The following is a 25785-nucleotide window of genomic DNA, read 5'->3' as shown; positions in this document are numbered from 1 at the left end:
GGCTTACGCCCCAACAAAAAAAACTCGCCCCAAACGCCCGGGCGTACGCCCCGAATTGCTGGGCGTACGCCTTTGGAGACTTACGCCCCGACCCATCGCCCTGGGGCATTTTTGGTACGCCCCGCCCCAGGGCTCGCCCCGAAAACGCCTTTTAAAACACTGATTGCGCGAAATCTTCAATGATCATAAAATGAACTTTCAACTACTTCTATACCAAAATGATGTGCTTATTCTATCTATCGATGATAACAGCTTGACTAATTCTCAAAATCAAATTGTATTTTGGATTAAATCCATTTTCTAGGTGGATGATAAGTTTTTAGACTATTTGTAAATATTTAGTTACTGTTTCAAATGTAGATATACTCACTTTTTAAGGCAGAATAAAATTTGGACGAAAATTATAGCTAAACACATAAAATGTAGGAAATAAACCAAGAGTAGGAACCTAAGTTGTTTAGGATTTAGTTTATTTAATTCATGTTTAGTTAGGATTTATTTATCAAATCCATATTGGAATAGGTTTTTCTAGTCCTAGTCTATTTTGATTTCTAGTATTATAAATAGGGATGTTATGTCACATATTTTTATTGTAGTGAGATTCAAGAGTTTTGAGTTATTAAGTAAAATCTCCTACATTCTCTCTCTAGTTTGATAAATTTCTTTTATATAGCCATTGTTGAGTCTTCTGCTTGTGCTTATATTTTTCCTTTGCGTATTTTATTTCCTTCACAAAATCTCTAGCTCATGGTGTTCGAATTCGAAGATTTGACAAGTGTAACTCCAACATGGGATTGAAAAAAAACTCCTGAAATTTAAAGCTTGTCAAATTTCAAGTTGATTCATGAAGTTTGTCCCTTTATCAGTTACTAAAAATATCAAAACTAAATTAGTTCCTAATGTCATCCGCCCTCTGATGAACCTGTCACAGTTCTCTGAAGACCAACATCATAAGTATCGGTTAATTGTTAAAGTTATAATTAAGTAAATAAGAATATAGACTTTTCGATGAAACGGTTAAATATTTAACATTTTCTTAATCGGGCTATTGAGAATAACTTTCATGCACAGCATAAATATAAATTAGTGCGGCATACCAAAAAAATTAAATATTAGTGTGAAATATATGCTCTTGAAAATAAGGAATGTAAGGGGATATATGTTAACACCCGAGCTCAAGCAGAGCTGGATCTAGCAGGTACAAAATAGCTTGACTCGAATCTAATAATTTTTGCTCAAACTCGTATGTATTAAATTCACTAAATATCTATAAAATATTAACTATATACATTTAGTTATTATTATATATTAATTTAAATCGTCATCTTAGAAATCAATAAACCTCAAAATCACGATTCGCTATGAGCTCAATGGAGTGAACCTTAAGTGGTTGAACATATGAAGTAATGGCGCAATATTCAATACAATCTTCATCCTCAAGGCTCTGAATATAAAATAAATTCGACTATTTATTGGAACAAACTTAAGTTGATCACCTTGATGAGTTACATGAATTAGTAACATCGAAAATTGTAAAATTACTATGTCGTTCTCGCTTATAAATTAGCTTAGTAACTTTTTGTGTAGCATTTTAACTATGAACCTTATGCTTATTTTCTACGATATTTCTCGTTGCTTGGTCCTTGATGAGTTAAGCAAATCGGAGTGATAAAAAGGTTTGATGAGATGGATAGAGTCCCTCCATTTTTAATTAAGGTTTCGGGTTCGAATCCGAATTAGTCACGGTCTCAATACGGGTTCCGGACACTAGACGTGAAATAAAAAAAAAAATAAAAAAAAAAACAGATCGTAGTGTCTCTTTACTATTGTATTTCAGCAAGGAGAGACTCAACTAATTGAAAATTTTCAATTATCTTAATATTTCTTTCATTTAGTAATATAATCATAGCTGAGCCCAATTAACATTTGATATTCCAAGTTTTGATTAAGTAGTGTCAAATAAAATAGAATAAAACGATTATCTTCTACTACGACACCCGTGCTGTCTCTTGGCCACCTTGCCAGATGACTTATCTATTCAAGATTTCAAAGAAAACAAAAAACAAAAAGCTCCCATCAAGAAAAAATACTTTAACACTTTTGACTTTTTCAAATATCCTAACTATACACATGTATTAATTCTGGTGAAAGAACTACTCCTCCGATTTTATTTATATCTCTTAATTTAATTGGATACAAAAAGCTTAAAAATAAGACAAACATTTGAATCTTGTGAAAGTAAATTAAATAAGCGTTACTTAACAAAATATCTTTGAATCTTGTAATCTCAAATATATGATATGATATATTTATTAAAAATTATTAATAATAGAAAGTGACATTTTATTTAGACAAACTTAAAAACACATGAATTAAAACATGTGGGATATTTGATTATTGCAAACAAAACTTATGTTTATTTTTCTTTTAATTGAAATTCTACTTTTCAGGATGACTTGTCTAGCCTAAAGGGACCCATTAGCTTATATATTTGAGCACATGACTACATGAGCTAGTTGTCTTCTATTCAATTTAGTCATGCAATATATATTATGTCGAGGATAAGAACTGTAAAGATGACTAAACAATAACTTATGGGGCCAAAAAGTGCAAAAAAGATCAATGAGTCAAATGGTTGATGCTGAAGGTGTTCTATCTCTCTTATCACTTTATGTTCCCAAGATATTTTTTATGCAAATATAATATTTAGTATATTATAAACGTAAATGAGCAAAACAAAATAAATAATTGAAAAGGAGGTCCACAGTACATGAGAAGTAGCATTCTGTAGTCTGTTTTGAGGGTAACAAAATAACATGGTTGACACATAAATATAAGTAAGGCCCACACCTAAGAGTTTTCATTTTCTCCAATTTGGTGTTGGGGGTCTGTTACAGCTATTTGAATGAAAAGCTCAATAATTTTCTAACCCGAGAGGAATTGAGTTGTTAACATCTTTTAGGCTGAGACCGTTTTTATATACATGTCTTTCAAAATAAAGCACTAGGCCAATTTGCAATATTTAATATTATCTTGTTTCTTCTATTTCCCTTTTATTTCTGACCATGTTGTTTTTGTTTCCTGGTGCAAGTTGGGAGGCCCACTAGAAGAAAAAAAGAAGAATTAGTTACAAAATTAGTTGATAATGTGTCGCTAAAGCTTATAGCTAACATCGTTTTTTTGATAATCCATTGTTGAATCGGATTAGCTTACATTATTTTGTTGTTTAGCGACCAACAACTTACGTCGCTAATTCCTTTTTTTTTTCTTCATTTTGCAGTGGCTGCTTATGGTCATTAATGTGAAAGAATTTGAGCATCCAACTCAAAATTTTAAAGCAATTGGTGTAGTACCTCGTGACCATTTAAATCCCTTTGAAAATCTTTACATGTTCGACGCGGGAGAATTATATCATTCTCTAATAATATTCTAATCATTGGGTAAAGGTCCTACATTGTCGCACTTTGTGTGGAAGTGGATGAGGGCTAGCTTACTCCTCTCTTCTCCACTTGTTAGAGTATTCTTTAGTTATCCCGTTCAGTGGCGGAGCCAGGATTTTTATCCAGTGGGTTCAAAAATTCTAAAAGGTAAATACACGAAGAAGTCAGGGGATTCAACATCTACTATATATACATAACAAAATAATTTTAACTTTGAAAATACACTGTAATTTTTTGCCGAGGGGGTTCGCCCTGGAGCCAATGTGGCTCCGCCCCTGATCCCATTGTTTCTTATTTTTAGTAGTATTATTGAGTTATCGCGTAGTTTCTAATTCTTCGATGTGTATTACTATATGTTGCTGCATTTTTTTGCATCTTGCTATTTTGTTGTCTTATTTTATTTTGAGCCGAGAATCTATTGAAAACAACCTCTTCACCTCATAAAAATAGGGGTAAAGTCTGAGTATATCGATCATATCCTCCCAAGACACCACTTATGAGATTACATATGTTGTTGTAATGTTGTTGTAGGATAAAGACCCTACATATAACGTAACATATAACAACAAAGGACAATTGAGTCTTGAATGTTTGAAAGTAAATCGAATAGCTTTTTTCATGAGACACAATATCTCATCGACTATATTGAATACGAATTTTCAAAGGAATTTAAATGGTCACGAGATATTTTTCTCTAATTGTAAATTTGTAATATCCTACTTACCGTAGAGGTGGGGCATTTCTGAATTTTTTTTGGTCATTATTGTTTTTAAAACCCTACCAATAACAACAAAGGACAATTGAGTCTTAATGCTCGGAGGCGGAGCCACACCCTAATTTTTTGCCGAGGGGGTTCGCCCTGGAGCCAATGTCGCTCTGGGCGTATTTTGCCAAATTTTCAGAAAGTTGAAATTTCTATCTTCAAAGTACGGGATGATAGAAATAGATGTTTCCACGACTTGGGCCTCATTTTCACCCCAAAACAAGTCCCTAATGTTTCTCTAAGCTTCCCTTAAAATCCATACACCCTCTAAATCATTCCAAATCAAGTCAAGAGAAGATCAAACCTTGAAAATCTAAATCAAGAGAAGATCAAACCTTAAAAATCTAAGTAAATTTATGGAAGTTGGATGTTTTTGCTTTCAATTGGAGTTGTGGAGATTAAGTATTGGAGCAAGTGGTGTGAGTTGAAATTCTTCAAATACAAAGTATGTTCTTCATCTCATCTCTTGTGTTAAGTTGATGTGAAGGTTTAGCAAGTCTTAAAAAGTGAAAAGAGTTACGGGAAAAAGTTCAAATATGAATTTGATGATAATTTAAGTGTAAATTAACTTGAGCTATAATTGTTAACATATTATGGGTATAATCTTATTATGAGGGGTAATAATGATATTGAGAAAGTGTTGTATAAAAGAGTACAAGGGGTTATAGTGAATTTGTTGTTATGGATTGCTTATGAAAAGAAGTTTTGGGATGGAATTGAGTATAATTTGAATATAATCTTTTGATTATGGAATTGTTGATATTGTGATTTGGCTTAAGTCATAGATAGACTCCCAAACTTGTCCATATTTTCCACTTGGACCCCTCAACTGAGCGACGTCCATATGAACCCTTCAAGACAACCTTTATTGTGCCATATAGACACCTGTCACTGTGTGTGTTGCCCACCTTTTTTAAGGAGCGTGAGAAGCATTTAAAATGCTATTGATGTGGGTCCCAAATAACAAGTGTCAACAGAAAAAGGAAAAAAAACATTTTTTTCTCTTTCCCCTTCATCTTCTCCAAAACCGGTTACTCCACCAACAACACCATTTCTCCTCCACCTCTCACCATTTCTTCTTCACCTCAAGTGAGAGCATAAGCATTGAATGTAAAGTGTCAACAAGCTTTGTTTTCTCTTCTTTTCCGATGTATTAGCTTTCAATATAAAGTAATATGAAAAGAGTTAGTGCTCAAATAAATATACTGCCGAAAAAAATGGAGATGGCAGGAAAATTTTTAAGGATTCATATTTGAATTTTCCCCGTTTCTCTCTTTCCAGCCTTGGAACATGCTTTGTTTTCTCTTCTTCCAATAAACTAGCTTTCAATATACCGTAATATGAAAAAATATTTATTTGCTCGAAGAAACATATTGCCCAAAAAAATGGAGATGACCAGCAATTTTTTAAGGATCCAAGTCTCTCTTTTCAACGGAAAAAGACGACCTCAGATGGAGAAAGAATAAAAGGGATTATGAAGGGTGAAAGAAGAAAGGGAAGAGGGGAGGATCTGGGAAGAGAACGGATAGTGGCTTTGGGGTAGAGGAAAAGATGGTGGACAGTAATGGTGGATTCGGAGGGAGAAAGGAGAAATAGGGAGGGTTGGGTGGGTGGGGTACAAGAAACAATGAGTTTTTTTTTTCAGTCACCGGAAAAGAAGAGGAAGAATGGCGGAGGAGAAGGAGGGTGGGGAGGGGGAGGGGTGCTTTTTTGGGAAGAGAGAAAAACAATGTTTTAATTGTTTTTTTTTTATATATAAAGAAGTCCTTTTTTATTTGTTTAAATTAAAATCCACGTGTCACGATTTTATTTGTTAGTTTGGCGTGTGAATTGCACACTCTTTTTGTGTTTGGCTGCATATTAATTTTGTGTCCAAGTGGCACAATAAATGTTGTCTTAAAGGGTTCATATGGTACCCCGCTCAGTTGAGGGGTCCAAGTGAAAAATATGAACAAGTTTGGAGGTCTATCTATGACTTAAGCCTTGTGATTTTGGGAGTTGTTTTTGAGTTGGAGTAAATAGAAGATATAAGGGGAAATGTTGCTCAATTTTTGTTAGCTCATTTATTAAATTAGTTTGACCATATGAGCGTTTCAATGATTTACCTTTAGTGCGAATTATCTTGAATGTAGATTTACACGCTTGGAAGGATGAGCGTTGAGTAGTTAAGGAGACGATAAGGTATGTAAGGCCAACCCTTTCTTTCAAAAGGCATGGTTCCTATGTTATGATCCTATATATGCTACCCATGTTACCCTTACTCCTAGAAATGCTAGAGGTCCTTAATTCTCAAGGCTCTTATGATGACTCCACGTTTAGTGGTACCAAAGCTTAAAGTTTTAGATGTTCTCATGGTATGATTGAGTCTACCATATGATTCTTGATTTCATTCATTACAATTGGCCTCATCTTATGCTATTGTTTCTTTAAAATAAGATAGAATGATGATGATTTTGATGATGATGTCAATTCTAGAAAGGCCAAAGTTTAACGTTCTTAATGTTCTCATGTTCTCATGATACTATTGATCTTATCACATGATTACTTTATTATTTATCTCACCTTATGATAGTTGTTCCTTCAAGGTAAGGTATAGCAATGGTGATGATTCCATAATGACACATCGGAGGTTACCGACCTTATGTCACTCCGATAGAATTGTAGCTTTTAATTGGGTTCTCATGCACGCTTTATATAGATGTATGTATTTTTATAACACCTTGTCTATATGGTCGGGCAGACACCACTACGGTGGGCGGCTGATGGATAATGATAATAACACCATGCCTACATGGCTCGGCAGACACCACTAGTGGCCGTCGTGAGATGATTACCCCGGACGCGGGAGGCCCGAATGCGGGCTAATAATGATAACACCGTACCTATATGGTCAGGCAGTTTATATATATACTAAGCATGCATGACTTCCGCCTTTAGAGGCATTCAGATGTACAAGTCATCTCTCTTATCTCAAGTTACTTTCCATATATTTATATTATGTTGTTACTCATGCCTTGCATACTCAGTACATTATTCGTACTGACATCCTTTTGCTTGTGGACGTTGTGTTCATGCCCGCAGGTAGACAAAGAGATGACTCGGACTCATGGGCTGTTTTCTCAGCGTTGTACAAGAGCACTCCACTTGTTCCGGAGAGCAGATCATGTGGTATGGTTCCTTGTGTACAGATGGGTATGGCAAGATCCTGTCCTATCCTTATTATGTTGTGTATTCCATGTAGAGGCTCGTAGATAGATGTGCACAGTTAGATGTCTTTTGACCTCCTTAGTTCATATTGTGTTATATCATTTTGATAGCCTTGTCGACTTGTATGCATGGGCCCGGTTTGATGATGTATATATGTGTATAGCTCTTTCGGGCTTGTGTCCCTTACAGATTATAAGATCTATTAGCTAGCACAATGGCCCACTCAGGCATGGATATGAGATGCATGTATGTTTTGTGGTGTCGGCAGGTTAGCTCCGGGAGCCTGTCATGGCCTTCTGATTGAGTCGTGACAATTTTGTAGCTCAACTAATCCAGATTAACACTAGAAAGTCCCACTCTATCTTACCTTCCAAATTCATTACAAATTAAACAATCTAAATTTTTGTCTTGTTTAATATTTTACCAACTCAGTTTCTTGGAAAAGGTAATATTTGTTTGGAGTTATAAGTTACCTAATACCTGCGGCAGGATAAACACTATTTAGGAAACGGAAAAGGGTCAAATATATCCCTGTACTATCGAAAAAGGGCCAAATATACCTCTCATTATACTTTGGGTCCAAATATACCCCTACTGTTATACTTTGGGCACAAATATACCCCTCCACCATTAAAGTTGACCAATGTGGACATTCAATCCTAACTGCATTGACATTTGATGAGGTGGATGCCACATGGCATGCCACCTCAACATCCCTAACCCATTTTACTTTTTTTTTTTTTTACCATTAAAGTTGACCAATGTGGATATTCAATCCTAACTGCATTGATATTTGATAAGGTGGATGCCACATGGCATGCCACCTCAACATTCTTAATCCATTTTACCCCTAACCTCTATTTTTTTTTCGACCTCCCCTCAACCACCATATTAAAAATGGGGATAGCCAGCCTAGATTACATTTCTACAGACATGAACTTCAACATTTCATTTCCCAATTAAATTATTTGTAGAAACAAATCAAGACTTCGACTATAAGTTAAAAATTAAACTATAATAAGAAAATTTTAACTTCGCAGAGAAAATAAAAATTAGAACAAATTGAAAACGTAGAACAGTAACTATCATAGAAAATGGGTAACCTGAAACGACAAGTCTATGAGAAGACCAGCTGCAATACCAACAATTTTTTGAACCGGTACCACGTCGACCGAATGTTCCTCTTCCCCAAGAATACACATCCCCATATGCTACCATTTGCAAATTACAACACAATTTTCAGATAATATTCCTATATCATCAATGCGCGGATCAAACTAGTTAAGAGATTTTTTTTTTTTTTTTAACATGGTGGTGGTCCGGTGGAGGAGAAGGAAATTTTAGAGGTGGAAGAACAAATAGAGGTTAGGGATGTTGAGGTGGCATGACACATGACATCCACCTCATCAAATATCAATGTCATGTAGGATTGAATGTCCACATTGGTCAACTTTAACGGTAGAGGGGTATATGTGCCCAAAGTATAACGGTAGAGGTATATTTGAACCCAAAGTATAATGAGGGGTATATTTAGCCCTTTTCCGATAGTACAGGGGTATATTTGACTCTTTTCCGTTTAGGAAATCGATCACTTCTTGACTAAAAATCACTTCACGTGTGAATTTTGAAACATTTCAAATGGTGTTTGGCTGAAAAATATTAATTTCCCAATTTCTTTTCAATAAATGATAAATACAATAAGGTCTTTTTGCCACACTATTTTGGCCACAATGACCGGCCAAATGGGGTAAATTCATATGACTATTTAGGTCAAATTTAATAATTTATGCTTACTTAATATCATTTCTATCTTTTCTTCTCAAAGTTTATCTTAATTTAAAATTGTACAATAGAAGTTATAGTGGTTTTTTATATAATTGTGGCCAAATTTGGGTCAAATTGATGTGGCAATTTAGCAACTTTCTCATAAATATATCTAAGTTCAAATTATAAACACAAAGGAGTTCATTGCTGGAGAATGCTGACTACTTCTTTAAAATTAATTAAGGTCGTCATCTGAATTTATGTTATATGTCCGAAATTTTCTTCTAGACTTTTAAGAGTATTAGATTTTTATTTTGACTTTTAGTACTACAAATATCTTATGGAGTACCTGTAATTTGACTATTCTATTTGTTGATGAAGATATATAAACCCAGGCTATCACTAAAAAATAGAGGAAACTTGATGACTAATTTATTGATATCACGATTAGTAATTTAAATGTAAGATTTAGGATTAGGAAGTTTTTAGCGTAGTTTCTCTCTTGGATTTCTTGTTCTTTCTCAAGTACTTGATTACCTATAACAATTAAGAGACGGATCTAGAATCTTAAATAAATAAGCATGAAATATCATTGTACCCACTAATCATTAATAACTGATACAAACTTATACTAATGAATTTGTATGTGTATTAATATTAATTCACATACAAACGTACATATATGTATATATAATTGTGTGTGTGTTTATTTAAATATTTTCATTACATGTAAATCGAGCCAAAATAACATAGATGAGTTATAGCTCCATCTTTGCCCCTCGTGCCGGGGATGGAGCGACATAAGCTCTTTTTTTTTTTTTTTTTTTAAGGATTTAAGAGAAGATTATAGCGCCGAGACGAGCTGTTTAATGTTTATCATTACGATATGTGTCAATTGGAAGTCCAATAACGATGTATGCAGTTAAGGCATCCTAGCAGACCGGTAGACTTGAACCTTGTTCCTACATGACCTAATCAATACGATCATACACTAGTCATCTATTTTCATTGTTCAAATCTTTAACAACACAAAGAAATTATTGTTCAAACTCTTTGACACCATTAAAAAAACCAAGAGCTCGACTTTCCTTTTTATCCATCCAAGGGCGGTGGCAGATTCAACTATGAGTTCGCGGATTCAACAAAACTTAGTGAATTGAGGTCAGCTCAACATATGTGAAAAATAAGTTTAGATAAAATTAGAATTTCACAGCGTCTAAATTATGAGTCTACCACTTAAAAATGTAAGCATTAGGGAGCTATTCATTTTAACTATTATATGGACCCTTAGGGCTCGTTTGGTTGGAAACAACTTATCTCGGGATAACTAATCCCGGGATAAGCTATCCCGGACTCGTTTGGTTGGAAACAACTTATCCCGGGATAAGTTATCTCGAGATAACTAATCTTATCCCGGGATTAGTTATTCCACCCTCAAGGTGGGATAAAAAAACACTCTAATCCCGGGATAACTAATCCCGGGATTAGTTATTCTGAGTTTTTTTTCCAACCAAACGTGGGATAAGGCGGTATTAATTTTTATCTCGGGACTATTTTTCTCTATTCATCGTACCAAACGAGCCCCTTAGTGTAAGTTGATTAACTAGCAAATAAGCCCAAATGTGCTATGTGTACTAAGCATTGTACCGAGAAAAAAACATAGCAGCAATTAACCCTTGCTGCCATCTGGTAGATCACAAGAGATGTCGCTTTACTGGAAACAGGATCAGAGAAACTGACTTTTCAAATATGTACTTTTAATTAATTTTGTGTCCTTGTTGCCAGTTCATTGTTGGCCCAAACAATTGAATCATCCAATAATAGGAGTGCACAGCACTAAAGTTAGAGTTTATGTTGGTCGTTACTTTGTTTGATTTAAGTTGACACTTATTTCTTATTTCCAGCTAGATTTTGGGAGCAGAATGGTAGAAGTCATTGCACGTCAAATAACATAAACAAATGTCAGTTTCAAAACATAAATGTCAAAAAAAAAAAAAAGTTTTTCCTAAAAAGTAATTGGATTCTTGTGAGCAGAATGAATGGGGTGCGCTTAATTTAAACATGTGATGATATGTTACAGAGTTGTCTTATCGGGAATGACAAATGTATCTCTCAATACTTAATTGGATTGTTGTGAGAGTGAGACGCACTTAGTTTAGACAAAACAATATGTTACCGAATTCTCTTATTGGGAATGACAAATGTATCTCTCAATTTTTAAAGTTTCATATCTAATGCGAGTTTTGAAGAATTGCGTTAAAAATGGACACCACAATTGATGTTTTCTTAACCTATTTGTTTTAGATTATTTTGCCTTATTTTTTTATTATTTAACTGTAATCAAGGTTAGCGTTTGTTTAGCATATTATAAAATTACTTTTCATGACTAACTATTATCTAAGTTAACTGATTGCTTTATTGAATTGGAAACAAAATAATGATCCAAAATGCAACAATAAAATCTCAAACCAGCTATAACTTTAAATAATTTAGTTGTAACTTAAAATAGCTGAGCAGAAAGCCAGAAACTGACCACCCCGTGATTTTTTTCACTTTCACGTCCACTCCCATACACTTGAAGAAAACACTTCATTAAAAACTGAACGAACAAAGGATGCTTGAGTCATGAGCCATTGCTCGTTTCAATCAGTGGCGCAGCTACATAGCCCGAGGGTAAAGTGTGTTTTGTTGCAAAATTATACTGTGTATATAAGTCAAAAGCTATATATATTAACCACCGGTATACAGTAATAGACAACATGATAACCTTGACGAAATCTATTTCTCCTGTATCTTGTATATTTTAAGTGACTACTCAATTTTTCTATATTGAACTATGGCAGGAGAGTTCGAGTCACCAAGGGAGCAAAAGGGGAAGCTCCTGGGGAGAGGGGTATAATATGGCAGGAGCTGTAACTATGTAACCCAAAACATAACAGCTAAAGTAAATCTGAAATGGATTAAAGTGTTCCCTTCCTTGTTACCTATATTCTACAAGTCTATCAACTCAATTGAAGTGCTATATACAAAAGAAAAACTCAAAACATAACAGCTAAAGTAAATCTGAAATGGATTAAAGTGTTCCCTTCCTTGTTACCTATATTCTACAAGTCTATCAACTCAATTGAAGTGCTATATACAAAAGAATATGTGCTCCAAAAGGATATTGTGGAAAGATCAGCATTCATCAGAAAAGGTGATAGGTGTTCATAGACACAGGATGCTGTAGAACACTAGAGGTATGAAGGCATTATCGAATTGGGCGGTATAGGCCTCCAACAGACCAGTAATTGTCACAGCCACAACAAGTGACAGCCAGTTCTGCAACGTTGCATCAACAGCACCAAAATCAATCAGAAAACATTGTCAAGAGCTGTCTTAACTCTGTTTACTTTTTGGCCCCAGTTTCATGTTGTTCAAATGTTTGATTGATTCGAGGATTTGGTTCCAAACTAATCCGGATCGCTAGCTAGTGAAAATAAAACAAGAAGGATTTCAAAAAATACTGCATCAGTTAAAATAATAGTCAAAGTATGCAATTTGTATGGAAGTAAAAGCATATGATTTCATTCCACATGTTCACATGTGTAGTACTGGCTAATGGGTCCATTTTTAAATATTGTGGATCCAGGATGATAAGACTTTTGCGCATGTGGGCGGGCTGGGAAGCAGGAAGTGGAAATGTGTGTTCGTTTCTGTGTGTCAGAGAGAGCTAGAGAGAGACCTGATCCGAGATGTATCCAGTTGTTGCTAGAAGTGGAAGTAGAAATGACCATGCGGCCAGGACAGAAGTTATGATGCCAGCAGCAGTGCCTTCAATTGTTTTCTGACTTTCGCTACCAAATAGAACTCATACATTAAGAGAATGAGAGAGAAAAGAACCAAACACCAAAGATTTCGACGACGAAAAAAGAGGATGAGGACATACTGCTGGTTTTGCTCTAGCGAAGTACTCCCTACTTATGGCCAAACAGTGATGCCTGTAAACAAATTAAAATTAGAACTTCCGAAAATTGGAACTAAAATGAACCAGAAGCAGTAAGTTCAGTCACTGCCAAGAAAACCACCAGCATTCCAGTCTGGTATATAACAGTTCCTTTCCCCTCTCCCCGAGCAAAGAGCATGTTTAGCACACTCCCTTTCCCTCTCCCCAAGCAAAGAACATGTTTAGCTAGACCAAGTAAAATCCATAACTTCTACACAAGTCTAGTCATTAGAGAAAGTTGAACTTCAATTGGTCTTAAAGAAGGCTAATCAAAGAAGTAAGCAATTTAGGTTGCAGGCCTATAGGAGGAACAACAGGAAATCCCTCTACCGTGAGACAAAGGAGTTTTATGATATGTTGAAGAAAAGGGAAGTTTGTGACACCTCTCCAGAAAAATAAAGAGAAATACTTCAGTAAGTCATCATCAAGTGACAAAGCTGCCTTTCCAGAGTCTGTACCTCTAGAACTTATCAAACTTTCAGCATGAAACTTTCAATAATCTATTCGTTCAGTTCTTGATGTACCAACATATGCATGTATAACTAAAGCTAATTGATATTCATTGTACAAATAGCGAAAACTTTAGGCTGTTGCATCACCCTAATGCCACTAACAGTAAGCAGAATAGTAGAACATCTAGGAGACATCCTTTATTGTATAACTCAAGAATAGTCTACAAGGTACGGAGCATTATAAAAGCCCTATGAACGGAAGAATTTGTCCACAATAAAAGTATAGTACGTCCATATCGATGAAAAAAACATTGACCTCTTAGAGCATCCATATTTTTCTTGATACATGGTTTAACTTAACAATGTAACAACCACTTATACCCAGTGTAAGTGGGTATAAGGGTAATCCCACAAGTACGGAATATAAACACTTATGATTAAAAAAATACCTAAATGCATTTCATGACTTTGTAAAAGGACTTCACAGTTTAATGGCACCTTGGTACAGCATTTAATTTGCTGACCTAAATAGATAACGAGAGTTAATCACTAATTGTGCATTCAAATTTCATGGTTCAAATAAGCATCAACTTAATTCAACCTTACTATTGTATCTCCAATTCCAAGGCTCAAGATCCCAGCAAAAGGAGCTAGTGGTCGGTCATTGAAACCAGAAGAATACCGGATAGGAAGTGCACATTCCAATAACAGCGAAAAATGACTAAAAGATGAAAAGCAAGCAATTGGTACCACTTAACAAAGTCATCTCTCGAGAATAATTTGATGCAATTGAGTCATATCACGCCTGACAATAAGAAGATCAGAGTCACGATGATCAGTAAAAGCATTCATGAAATGGTGCATAAGCTGTCCCAAAAGCCAAATTCTCCATATCTGCCATAAAGGCATGCTAAAATTTCTGAAGCAATGCAATATATTGTAAATATCTACTTGAGTAGTTCAAATATGACCAAACTCACATGAAATTCATCAAGAACTTCTGCTTAAAGGAGCAGAAAATTAAAAGCATGTCCTTTTCACATAGTAATTCAAATTTTCTACAATTTAACAGGTAAAGGTAGATTAAGTTCTTTCAACCTTTGGGACATCACAGGTTAATGTTCAATGAGTCAAGAACTAAGTTAGGTTTATAAAGTGTTAGTATAACAGTTCATCGCACTTGGCGTCATTTTACACAAGTGTGTGTGCCGTGCATTGCACATGAACAATAATTTGATAGTACCTATTTTAAAGTGATTCATAAAAGAACTATATGAGATAAAGTCTTGGTTTTACCTAAATACAGTTGCGGTGTTTATAGCGATAACAATGATACAATATCTGAAACAACATTTTCTAAATGCAAATAAGATTTACTAGTCACTCTATGAGGTTGTGGACTCTTGACATACCTTTTAATAAGTTCCAAAGCACCAAGAGAATTATGATGCATTAGTCATGCTTTGCTTATCTCAAATCAATCTCCACATTTGTAAAGTAAATTCCTGAATAATGTTCTCTTCAACTGGATATTATGCTTTGCGAAGGTTTACAAGGATTTATGCCACACTTTTTGATTAAAGTTTTGCTCCAATCGGGTTTACTTTAAAAAATGGCTTACTTTGTGTTACCCTAAACGTTCCCCTAATAAATACTAAACAATTCACTTTCCCAACTTCTTAAGTAGAGGTTTTAACAGCATAAAGAGAATGGATTTTTTTTATTTTTTTTTGCTGCGGGGAATATAGGTGCACAAAGAGAATGATGTTAAAGGTGCATCCAAAAACATGAGGACATTATAAAGAGTGTAGTGAACTAAGAAAGCCAATCATCGCATCCGACTTTCATATATTCGACACATCCATGTTGCACCAAACATTATGCCAAATATTGAATTTGGGAATGAGTTTGGAAGGTACTGTAGCCCTTTAATGTCTTGAGCACAACCTCTCGAGTCAAAAATGCTATGACAAGTACACTTACAGCCTATTGTTACTGGATTCAGGTTAGCCACCATTTCCTAGGAGTAAATGCCACCAAAAATTATTGCAATTTAAAAAAGAAATTACAAGTGAACAGGTCGCCTAATCCCAACCATGTACCTTTCACCACGACTATTCTTGCCAGGAGTAATTACAGAATTTTCTATATATCCACCAGAACAGAAGCAACAGTAGCCCTTCCACTCTATGTGCATCGGCAGAGACAAGCAGGCAAGCAGCTATGGAATGAAAAAGGGGCCCTTACAGGCAGAAGATTAATTAAAAGTGAAAAATTAAAAAACTATTTTTCTAATGCCCTCTCTCATCTACATGGCATAGGGCAGCTTTTGCTTTCCTTTTGTGGATGTTTAGAAAGAAAAAAGAAAAAAAAACTTCTTTTCTCCTTTCTTTTAATTGAATGAAATTCCATAATAGACATCCTTTTATACATCCCACTACAACAGACTGTTAGGATTTAAATCCCAAATCCGACCTTTGTAAGCAGGTTCCCAGGAAAGATTGGAGGGTCACAGCTGGACCACTTAAATACCAACCTCCTTAGACAGAACCTACTTACGCCGTGATGTAAGCGAAGAATAAATAGCACACACAGATTTATAGTGGTTCACCCTCAATGTGAGAGCTACGTCCACGTTGCTGCTGCAGATCTTATTAAAGAAGAAATATTACAAGTGTTTACAACACTCAACCTCACAACCCCAATCCCAATTACACTCAAGAATTTTACCACAGAAAATTCTCTCAAAGACCTTCTCTTACTTAGGCCTTTCACTAAAAGTATTTCTCTTAGATTTTTTCTCTCTTGGGATGTGTATAGCAAATGATCTTAATGATATCTTACAAATGAACCATAAGCTACCTATTTATAGGAATGAATTTCCTATGATGAGGTAAGCGCTTACATCACGACTATTATGAGGTAAGCGCTTACATCACGACTATGTGAACAAAAGAATTGACTTGTTTGGCCAATTCCACACCTAACAAATCTCCCACTTGAAGACTAATTTTAATTTGTCTTCACACTTTGATCGATGCAGCAGCTCTTTCCTACTTTCATACTTCGTGCAGGCCAACTGAAGTTGAGCATAGCTTCAGTTTGTCTATCGTCACTGCCTTTGTCAGCATGTCTGCTGGATTCTGACTCCCTGCGATCTTCTCAAGCACCAGCGCTCCATCTTCCAAAGCTGATCTAATGAAATGGTACCGGTGTTGTATGTGCTTCGTTCGAGCATGGTAAACCGGGTTCTTTGCCAAATGAATGGCGCTTTGGCTATCACAATATAGCACACTTCCCTCGTGGTCCTGATCCAATTCCCGCAGAAAAGATTGTAGCCACATCATTTCCTTTGTGGCCTCCGTCACAGCAACGTACTCAGCCTCACAACTAGAGAGAGCTACTATCTTTTGCAACTTGGAAACCCAAGAGATTGCAGTACCTCCGAAGGTGTAAACATACCCGGATGTGCTCTTTCTGCTATCAATATCACCACCGTTGTCAGCATCAACATACCCTTGCAATCCTGTTTTTGATTTTCGGAAATACAGAGCTGAACTCGAGCTGCCTTTCAGATATCTGAATATCCACTTCACAGCCTCCTAGTGTTGCTTTCCCGGATTGCTCATAAATCGGCTGACAACTCCCACTGCATGTGCAATGTCTGGCCTTGTACATATCATTGCATACATAATACTACTGATTGCAGATGCATAAGGTATCTTGTCCATCTGCTTCTTCTCATCCTCGGTTGTCGGCGACTGATCCTTTGACAACCGAAAGTGTCCAGCCAAGGGAGTGCTGACTGGCTTGGCATCATGCATGCTAAACCTTTTGATAACTTTCCTCACATATTCTTCTTGTGAGAGTTTGATGCCCTCCTTGCTTCGGTCGATTCTCATCCCAAGGATTTGCTTTGCAGCTCCCAAATCCTTCATTGCAAACTCTTCCGATAACCCCTTTTTCAACCGATCAATCTCCTGTAGGTTTGCTCCTACGATTAGCATGTCGTCGACATAGAGTAGCAGTATCATGTACGAGTCTTCAAATTTTTTGAAGTAACAGCAGTGATCTGCCTCGCACCTTGAAAAATCAGCTTTCTTCATAAAGTTGTCAAACTTTAACTACCACTGTCTTGGAGCCTGTTTTAGTCCGTACAGACTCTTTTGAAGTTTGCACACCAGATTCTCCTTTCCTTTGATTTTGAATCCCTCCGGCTGTCGCATGTAGATTTCCTCGTCTAGATCACCGTGAAGAAATGCAGTTTTCACGTCCATCTGTTGCAGATGTAGATTTTCCTTTGCTACCAGCCCAAGAACAGTTCTGATAGTCACCATCTTGACTACGGGAGAGAAGATCTCCGTATAGTCAATGCCTTCTTTCTGTTGAAATCCCTTTGCAACCAGCCTTGCTTTATAACGCTTGCTTCCATTGGGTTCTTCCTTTATCCGATAAACCCATTTGTTTTGCAATGCCTTTTTATCCTTTGGCAACTCGGATAATTCCCATGTATGATTTGCCGATAGTGAATCCATTTCATCCTTCATTGCCAGCTCCCACTTAGTCGATTCATCGACTTGCATTGCTTCTTCATAACATTCCGGCTCCCCTCTATCAGTGAGTAGAATGTAGTTGAGGGATGGAGAGTACCTGTGAAGCGGCTTCCTGATCCTGGATGATCTACGCAGCTCTGTGATTGGCGTCTGTTCATTTGTTTCAGAATCAGCACTTTCATCAGCACCTTCTCGGATTGTTTGTTCCTCTGCCTCGGTTGTACCTGGCTGCGGCTCAGGTGCCGGAAAGTCCCTCAAATCGACTATTTCTGATTCCTTGTCCTGACATTCTGAATTCTTTTGCAGCTTGTCTTTGTACATTACCTCTTCGTTAAAGATAACATTCCTGCTTCGGATGATCTTCCGATTTTGTTCATCCCAAAATCGGTACCCAAGCTCGGTGTCACCATAGCCAATAAAGTAACATTTCTTTGATTTTGGATCAAGCTTGCTTCTAGCCGTATCATCATTATGAACATATGATAAGCAACCGAACACTTTCAGAAATGAAAGATTTACCTTCTTGCCACTCCAGACTTCTTCTGGAATTCTGAAATCCAAGGGAACTGACGGTCCTCGGTTAATTAAGAAGGCCGCGGTATTGACTGCATCTGCCCAGAATGTCTTGGGCAGTCCAGAGTGTATTCTCATACTCCGAGCACGCTCGTTCAACGTTCGGTTCATTCTTTCGGCTACTCCATTCTGTTGCGGCGTTCCAGGAATAGTCTTCATCATCTTGATCCCATTATCGGCACAGTACCGTTTGAAATCACCATCAGTGTATTCTCCGCCGTTGTCGGACCTCAAACACTTCAACTTGAGGTTTGTTTCATTCTCGACCATGGATTTCCATCTTTTGAATACACTAAACACATCGGATTTATTTTTCATAAAATAAACCCATACCTTCCTGGTTGAATCATCAATGAAGGTCACATAGTAGTGTGATCCTCCAAGGGAGGGTACAGTGGTAGGTCCCCACACGTCTGTGTGCACCAATTGCAGCTTTTCGACCTTCAACTCTCTGCCTGCACTTGAGAAGCTTACTCGCTTTTGTTTTCCGAGAATGCAACTCTCACACGTATGAAGGTCCACCGTCTTCAGCTCCGGAATTAAACCATTTGTCACCAACAGCTTCATCCCCTTCTGGCTGATATGCCCCAGCCGACAATGCCACAAATCTGTCTTCTTTGTGTTGTCAACCACAGCAACAGTATCACGACAGCTAGCCGTCATGTAGAGAGTGCCAATCTTCTTTCCTCGGCCAACTACCATAGCACCTTTCGCCACCTTCCAAGACCCATTACCAAAGTTGAGATCATATCCCTCATCATCAAGCTGACCTACTGAGATCAGGTTTCGCATCAGCTTTGGAACATGTCTAACTTTTGTAATCTTCCACGAGGATCCATTTGACATCTTCAAATTAATGTCTCCCGTGCCAACAACATCTAGCGGCTCTCCATCGGCTAAATAAACTTTATCGAGATTCCCAGCCACGTAGTTTGTCATTATATCATGATGTGGGGTGGTATGAAAGGACGCTCCTGAGTCAAGCACCCAAGAGTCTAACGGGCTGTCAACCGATAGCAACAACGCATCACCAATGTCTTCCGCAGCAGCGTTGATTCCAGCCCCCTTGTTGTCCTCCTTCTTTGGCGCCCTGCAGTTCTTCTTGAAGTGACCTGGTTTTCCACAGTTCCAACACTCAAATGTTCGTCCTGGTCTGGATTGACCCCTGCCATTCCTTGACTTCGATCTGCCCCTATTTCGGTTGTAGTTTCTGTCATAATTTCTGCTTCTGTTTTCAACATTAAAAGCAGAACTCGTCGATGCCTCTCCAGAATCTGTCCTGCGCACTTCCTCAGCAAGGATACGATCCCTAACATCGTTGAACTTTAGTTTGTCACTGCCGACAGAATTACTAACCGCTGCTCTCATTGGCTCCCAGCTATTTGGTAGGGATGCCAACAAAATTAGAGCTTGCACTTCATCATCGAAGTCAATTTTTACCGATGACAATTGATTTACAATGGTATTGAATTCATTTACGTGTGCAGCAACATGAGCATTTTCCATCATCTTTAGATGAAATAGTTTCTTCATGAGAAATACCTTATTATTTGCCGAAGGTTTCTCATGCATGTCAGACAATACCTTCATCATATCTGCAGTGGTCTTCTCCTTTGCCACATTGTGAGCAACGTTCTTTGACAGCGTCAGCCGAATGACTCCCAGAACTTGTCTGTCGAGGAGATTCCAATCTGCTTGCTTCATCTCCTCTGGTTTCGGACTCAGAGGTTCATGAAGCTTTCTGCCATATAAATAATCTTCAATTTGCATTCTCCAGAACGCAAAGTCTGTACCATCGAATTTACCGATGCCGTGCGTCGTACCATCTTCGCCTCCCATCGTTTCTAAATCACAACACAACCTGTTGCTTTGATACCAGTTGTTAGGATTTAAATCCCAAATCCGACCTTTGTAAGCAGGTTCCCAGGAAAGATTGGAGGGTCACAGCTGGACCACTTAAATACCAACCTCCTTAGACAGAACCTATTTACGCCGTGATGTAAGCGAAGAATAAATAGCACACACAGATTTATAGTGGTTCACCCTCAATGTGAGAGCTACGTCCACGTTGATGCTGCAGATCTTATTAAAGAAGAAATATTACAAGTGTTTACAACACTCAACCTCACAACCCCAATCCCAATTACACTCAAGAATTTTACCACAGAAAATTCTCTCAAAGACCTTCTCTTACTTAGGCCTTTTACTAAGAGTATTTCTCTTAGATTTTTTCTCTTGGGATGTGTATAGCAAATGATCTTAATGATATCTTACAAATGAACCATAAGCTACCTATTTATAGGAATGAATTTCCTATGATGAGGTAAGCGCTTACATCACGACTATTATGAGGTAAGCGCTTACATCACGACTATGTGAACAAAAGAATTGACTTGTTTGGCCAATTCCACACCTAACACAGACATGATATATTGAAGTATTCAGTAGGAATATAAAAGAAGGCAGAACATAAGATCCAGGTGAAGTAAGAACTTACCCGTATAACTTCTAACACCAAGAAAACTGCCAATGCAGACCCACAGGCCAGATCAAGAAACTTAGGCCGGAACAAGAAAGAAAGTTAAACATAACTTCAATACAAAAGAAAGTACTCTCATCCAACTTTGTGCAAGTGAAAGCCCAAGAGACCAACGGAAGAGAAAACACTTGTCACCAAAGAAATTTAGTTTATATCTCAAATTACGTGAAATATAAGAGCCAGAAGAAACATCGAAACAGCCATCAAATGGTAATATTTCCGAAGAAGAATCCTTTTAATCTTACTGCTTTTTTGAAATGCTGTAAAACCGGATAACTGAGACATATATAATAGCCTACCAGTAGATACAAAGCGACAACCTTCTTAGGGGTTCTGAAAGAAACAAAATCCATTACCCTGGCAACAAATAGAGTTCAAATGAAAAAAATTGGATATGTACTGAATATAAAAATGACACAAAAATCCTACTCTATGCTTGGAAAGTACGTTTGGCAAAACATGATCTCAAAATCTTTTTACTCTGCCTTTATAGTCCACCAATTCAACAAATGGCAACACTGCAGTGAGTTCTGTGTCAACCTCTCCGGAGCTAACCCAACTCAATATTTAGGCCTAAGGGTTGAACCCACCTCAACTGCCAAATCGGGCTTGAGGTCAAGCTAAAATACCTTTCCTGGCAGTTAAATGACATACTCAAGCTAGAGCGTGATGTTAGATATATTCCAGCTAAACCATTTTGGTTAGACTTAAGACTAAATGACCTCCATCAGGGTCTATTTTTCTATTGGGACAGCACATCCTTATATCACATAACACCGCTGTTGCATTTCTCCATTTCCACCATCCGGTTTTAATTCTATGAGTAATATCTCCTCTATTACTCATGGACAACCACTTTGTTTTACAACCCCAATAAGAAGGTAGCAATTACTATCATTTTTCTTCAATCATGGTGTCATGCTAACTCAAAAATCAACCGATACTTGCTACCTCCAAGACAACATCAGTATAACATAAATCTTTTTTTTTATAAGGAAATCAGTACAAGATAACTCTACCCACCTAGAAGTAGGCAAACTAGAAGAACTTACCTAATATTGCCTCTACTAGGACTAAATATCGATTTGTAAGGTTGTTATTTCAATTCTTCAGCTGCTAGGCTACCACCTTGGAGACCAATCACCATCAATTCTACACAGGCTCAGGAAAGAAGATCCCATCGAAAGCAAATAAACTGCCCGTTCAATACACTAAAAGTCTGGTCAGCTCTGCTATTCTAACTTATACGTATGGAAAAAGTGTCCAGAATTCTTCAAGACACTGATCACCGATGGGACTATTTATCAAACAAATTAATACAGGCACAAAGAAGTGAGGGTCATGAAAGCTAGGGTAATATATCGTCATAAACTATACAATAAAAGGCATGTCATAGCTCTAATATTTTGCTAACCAACTACCAAAATCTGTGAAGTGAGCAATGATGATAAGCTATATCCCTAACATACATCAAGAAAATAAAAGAGAAAGAAGAGAAAATCCTATTTATTTGAAGAGAAAAATTCACTGTTTATATGTCATACTAACAGCTGTCTATATTAAAGAACAAAAATTAGACCTCGGCAAATAACGTAGCATAGCTTCTTCAACATGTCGACAGGAACCAACTATGTGAACGCATCAGACAAACCAAACAAGAACATAACGTCATGCCAACATCTTGGAGTAGTTCCCCATTTCAAGTTTGCGTTTCTCCTTTAATGGTACTGTGTTAGTATATCCTTCAGAGCCCCCTGCCCATAAGGCCAAATGGCCTCAACTGCCAAAAAAAAGTAGAATAAATTAGAGGCTTCACAGGGGAGGCTACATTATCCTTCAAGCTTAAGTAGATCTAATGAAAAGTATAGCAGCCTACTCTTCCAGCATCAAAGTAAATCAGCCCTACCAACCACTAAACCTTTCTCATTCACATAATGATGCATGATACAGCATAATACGTTCATAATCTGATAGAAAGTATGGGGAAGGATTAACATAGATAAGCTTGCCTCTGAAAATTTTGAAGAAACTCCATCCACAATGGAATGGCCATAACTAAGACACAAGCAAGAGATGCATAGAACAAAAAGGATCTCTTCATATGATCTTTTGACCAGTTTCTTGATGACCTCTAGTTGGTAAATCACTCCCACAGTAGGACATATTTAAGCAACAGAGGGAAAAGAAGAAGCCAATAATCACTCCCTGGAAACATAATACGAAGTTTCTGCTTAAGATACAGTTGGATTTAGAAACCTTCTCCCTCTATCAAGGAAATGATACCAAAACCTAATAAAGTTAAAAAACTTCCAGGGTACCTGAATAATAATACTGATCTCACTTCTTTGTATTCCACATGGTAAAGAGACTATCTTAGATGCTGAAGAGCCCATGAGTCGGTACACAGAAATATTTCTAGTAATGTAAACTATATCAACCTGCCACAAAGAAGTAAACAATGTAAGAATGACCTTAGCAGTACAAGCAAACATGTCTCCAAAGTAGATAACAAGGCCAGCAGAAACCAGAAGTGCTTCTCCTAAGAAGAGAGATAAGAACGTAAACTATTGCACAGAGGACGAAGACAGTTTGTCAAATAAACATCATATGCAAGTAAGTAGCATCTACAATATAATCTCGTGCAGCTAAGGGAAAAAAAATCAAGTAGCTTGTGTGTGAAAAATTAAAATTAATTTTTTGGAAGAATAAATATCATAGATATTTAGAAGAGTTTCTAGAAAGTTATATGGTAATATCTTTGATATATATACTTAGGAAATGTCTAGAAATTCTACACACTTAGATATTTATAGTTACGGGTAGAATTATCTAGATCCTTTTGTATCTAGAATAATATCATGATAGTCTAGAATAGTTGTAGGAGATAAGAGTAAATAGTGGTAGGAGATAAGAGTAACTAGATTTTTCTTATAGATATATCTAGAATAATATCTAGAAGCATCCTTAGATAAGTATAAATAGGGGTGACATTAGGCATTTATAATAAAATCATAAAAACTCAATACAAGCCAATTCAAGAGAGTCTTCTTCCATTACAAAGTTCTCCTTTCCAAAGCTTCCTCTTCTTTAGTTGAATCTTCCGATCTTAATTAACGATCTTGGGCTAGCAGAAGGTTTCCTCGATTTACTTTTCTTCTGCTATATTTCTCTACATGGTATCAGAGCCATAGCCACAGGTTGGCTTCTGGATTTTATTTCAAGATCAGGTTAGTGGTAGATTCAACTGGTTTCTCTAAATGGATTTGAGCGGCCGTGTTAATGAACTGGGGATGGAGTTGTTGAATCAGTCCAATTACAAGGTATGGAAGACATGTATGGAGTCATACCTTGTGGGAGAGGATTTGTGGGAGGTTGTTAATGGTAGTTACACAAGTCCTCCTACTGACGGACCGAAAAATAGCAGTGCATACAAGAAGTGGAAGCAGATTAATGCGAAGGTGGAGTTCATCCTAAAGAGGTTCATCTCACACAACTTGTTTGATCATATTCTAAGGTGCAAATCAGCTCATGAAATTTGGAGGACCCTTGATCGTTTGTTCAACAAGAAAGATGAATCCCGGCTTCAAATATTGGAGAATGAATTGGCGAACACCATTCAAGGTAATCTTTCTATTGCCGAATATTTTTTGAAGATTAAGAACTTATGTTCAGAGATCTCATTATTAAATCCGGATGAGGCTATCTCTGAAGCACGAATAAGAAGAATTATCATTCATGGTTTGAAGAAAGAATATATTCCTTTTGTTACATCAATTCAAGGATGGGCTCAACAACCATCCTTGGAGGAGTTTGAGAATTTGTTGTCATCACAGGAGCTACTAGCCAAACATATGGCTAGTATGTCTATCAAATAAGGGGAAGGAAATGCTCTTGTTGCTAACAAGAGGAATTTTAAAGAAATACAAGAGCGAAGTGACTTAAGAGATATGACACATTCTCAATTCCATGAGGGTTCAAGCTCGTCAAGACAGAAGGAGGATTCTTCTGATCATTATGGTAAGAAGTCTATTAAATGTTACTGATGTGATGAAATGGGACACATAAAAAGATATTGCCGAACAAAAGAGAGCAATATGGCTCAAGTTGAGAAAGTTGCTGAAGAAGAAAGAGACTGGGGAAGGTGCTTCATAGCTGAGACTCGAGCAGTAGATGCCTTAGCTTCCCTCAATTTCAAAAAAGACTGGATCGTGAATTCAGGAGATAATACAGTCTATTACGTGGAGAAAGAACGCATTGGTGTGATCAACAAAAAGCAGGAAGATTCTGAAGACGTTCAGACTGGTGACGTGGTAGCTGCCATCGAGGAAATCAACGAAGCAGATCCTGAAATTGGTAATAAAAGTCTAGACGTGGAGGATGTTGAAGTAGATCCTGAGCATGAAGTTTCTGAAACTATATATGACAATAGTGACCATCCTAGAGAAAGCATTGAGGGAGTTGTAGTGGAAGTTGAAGTCTCTGGTCAATCATCTGCCATATCAAAGTCAA

The 25785-nt window shown here is 37.0% G+C and overlaps 1 pseudogene; it reads right to left on the bottom strand.

The window, feature by feature from the left end:
• Nucleotides 1-12088: 12088 nt before the first annotated feature.
• LOC132600304 (dolichol kinase EVAN-like) lies at nucleotides 12089-24330 on the bottom strand (annotated as a pseudogene).
• Between the last annotated feature and the right edge of the window lie 1455 nt (nucleotides 24331-25785).

The sequence above is a fragment of the Lycium barbarum genome, chromosome 6, assembly GCF_019175385.1.
Source record: "Lycium barbarum isolate Lr01 chromosome 6, ASM1917538v2, whole genome shotgun sequence".
Lineage (NCBI taxonomy): Eukaryota > Viridiplantae > Streptophyta > Magnoliopsida > Solanales > Solanaceae > Lycium > Lycium barbarum.
This window is presented reverse-complemented; position numbering and strand designations above follow the sequence as displayed.